Source organism: Corylus avellana, chromosome 5 (genome assembly GCF_965113065.1).
Source record: "Corylus avellana chromosome 5, dhCorAvel1.hap1.2, whole genome shotgun sequence".
Lineage (NCBI taxonomy): Eukaryota > Viridiplantae > Streptophyta > Magnoliopsida > Fagales > Betulaceae > Corylus > Corylus avellana.
In genome coordinates this window covers 23,845,152-23,848,217 of record NC_142494.1, presented here as the reverse complement: position 1 = coordinate 23,848,217, position 3,066 = coordinate 23,845,152, and the positions used below count along the sequence as shown (strand labels likewise).

General features: G+C 32.6%; 1 long non-coding RNA gene across 1 annotated transcript; it reads right to left on the bottom strand.

Annotated features, from left to right (window-relative positions):
- Positions 1-908: 908 nt before the first annotated feature.
- Positions 909-1,833, bottom strand: LOC148585948 (uncharacterized). Its single transcript, XR_015912040.1, has 2 exons — positions 1,751-1,833; positions 909-1,378 (listed from the first exon to the last, which is right to left on the bottom strand). It is a non-coding gene; the product is annotated as an uncharacterized LOC148585948 (long non-coding RNA).
- Positions 1,834-3,066: the final 1,233 nt, after the last annotated feature.

Genomic DNA, 3,066 nt, shown 5'->3' with positions numbered 1-3,066 from the left:
AAATCATCGAATTGCAAGAACTAATTTTATTGATTTGATATTTGAAAGTTATTATAACTTAATAACGTCCCCAAGAGGTAGCTCAATCGGCTGGGACCACGCTTAATGAAGCGGAGGTCACTAGTTCGAATCCCCCTCCCCCCTCATTGTGCGGACATGTCAAAAAAAAAAAAAAAAAAAAAAAAAAAAACTTAATAACTTATATCTTCAAAATTTTGAAATCTCATTATAAATTTAAGTTTCTTGTAATATATCATGAATCATGTTAATAATTAAATCCAGTCTTCATCTTCAATATATTCGTTTAATTTTCATAATATTTTAATTTCTAACAACCGGCCGGTGTGGATGACATGGATTTAAAGCCTCTCTCCCCTCAGACACTGAAGATCATGACATTTTAATATTAATTTGAGAACACAATTAGAAATTTAAAGTTAATTTTGGAACGTACACGACCTTAATTGGTAGATTTTGTGGAATGAAAGGGGCTCGATCAATTCCTCCCATGCCAGATATTGTTTTTGATCAATATTAGATCAGCAAGTCTCTTTTTTATTTTGTTCATTACATTCTAATGGTGTTAATTATGAGTGCAGGCAAACTATTAAAATGTTTCAAGTTACCCTTAGATCAGATTTGACCACAATTTTGGATGAGATTAGTGCATGTCGACATGCGCGTGTATCAAACTCCTCCTTAATAGTATATATATGATCATATAAGACAAGGTATCATGTCATTTTCATTTATATTTTTCAGATTTTTTACGAATACCGCTAATTATGAGTTGTATATCATTGCCCCCCCTTTTTTTCTTTTTTCCCAATAATTACGGTCTCAAAATAATTGCTCTAAGTTGTAGCTTGAACTTTGTGAGAATACAGATAAAGGAAAATACATATATAGAATTGTAATAAAGTCCTTTCAATATATATACCAACTGACTCTGTCAGCTCTTTTATTTTGCATACATTACATCAAACTGTAGAGGTTCTTGGAGTTCATTAATTATTGCAAAAACAAAAAAAAAGGTAGGTTTAATTCTGAGTGCACATGATCAAAGCAATCAGAATAATGAAGTCCCAAAAACCAAATATATATATATATATAATAGTCTTCTTAAGCAGTAGTGGACGGTAGAGAATATATAAGCAAGCTGCTGATCATGCTTCTTATCTCAAACGCCTTCAGGCAGGTGGGCAATTACGCACGTACGGGCCACAATTCTTTCCTGGCTTTGGCTTTGCCTTTGGGCCTGGGACGATACAACTCGAATATCGTGCACCAGGACCATATGGCACTGCTGGCTTACCTTTGTTACCAGGATCAATAACGTGTCCCTTACCAGCATCCAAATCAGGTTTGGCTGCACCATCTGCAGAGAGATATGATCAGAATATATATAAGCAACCTAAAGAAACCAACAAGGAAAGCAATATATATATATATATATATATGTGTGTGTGTGTGTGTGTGTGTGTGTGTATATATATATATATATATATGTGTGTGTGTGTGTGTGTAACTTGTGTTCCATATATAATCCATATGCAGTAATACCCAAAAAGTGAATTTGGTTTGAATTTATCGATCACTTTAAAAAGAATTATTAATGGACCAATCCGTGGAAATAAGATATATTCAAATATATTATAAAACATAAAGGAGCAAGAGCTATGTAAAACCCAACACAATGAACAACAACATCATAATTCAGTACGTTGTAAATTAGTAAAATCAAACTCACCAGTTAATTCTCTAGCTAATATTGGAGAAGGGATGAAAAGTGCGAACGCCAAGAGAAGGCAGATTATTATAAGTAGAATGCCCTTCATTTTGGGATATATCTACTTGGATAGTACTACTGCAGACCTTCTATCTCTAAGTACCCTGCTCCTATTTATAGACCATCCAAATCCAAGGAAGTGTGTGAGCGTGTCTAATGGATTGATGGATACATGCACCACGTAAAAAACCAAAAAAACAAAAAAAAAAAAAAAGCAGTGAAATATAAAATATAAAGTAGAAAAGTCTTAAACACAGAAAGTAGACCATATAAGTAAATTTTTTTTTTTTTTTTTTGAGATGTTCGCATAAGAGGGAGGATTCAAATTAGTGACCTCCACTTCATTAAGTGTAGTCCTTAGCCAATTTAGCTACTTCTTATGGACCCACATAAGTAAATTAGATTGGTTATAATTTTGAAAGTCCATGTATAATCCTAATTAAGTACCACAACAACATCCCATAAATATCCTATAAATCTTATGTATAATTAAAATCTATTAGCCATTATAAATCAGCATTAATTGCAAAAAAAAAAAAAAAATCAATGCATGGTTACTTGCCACATCTGCTTTGTGGCATCCATCTTTGTAGAATTTTTGTGTAGTATGTAGCAATATTACTAATTAATTAGTATATGGCATTACAAGTAATCAACTTTTAAAGTTCTAAATTTAACTCTTAATTTGAACGAAAGAGCTAAACAAATTAATTAAATGTCTGCTCCAAACAGAATTTTGCAAACATACATTATAAAAATATCCCATTCAAACACTCAAAAGACAAGGCTCTGGTCCTAAAATATAATTAATGTGTTTGAATATTTAGCCAGAAAACAGAAGGGCCTCCTACAAAAACCCAACCAATGCTGAAATCTTGAAGAAATTTATTTGAAGGTACACTAATTATTGTGAAGCAGCCAGTACACTAAAATCGCCGTCATAGAAATAGAATACTTATCTTCTCATCTTGAGGCAAATTCCTCGAGCTCTCCTTGTGTGTGAGCAAATTTAGAGGAGAGAAATGAGAACAAAGAAGAGGTGGTTCAGCTTATGACCTACGTCTACGCATTAAAGCATTTTCATGACTACATTTTTCCTTTATATATTTAATTAGTTACCATACTCTTATTTATAGAGAAAGAGTATAAATATTACAAGTATTTTCTTTCTTTTCTTTTTTGACATGTCCGCACAAGAGGGGGAGAAGAATTCAAACTTGTGATTCCCGCTTCATTAAGCGTGATCCTACCCAATTGAGCTACCTCTTAAAAATATT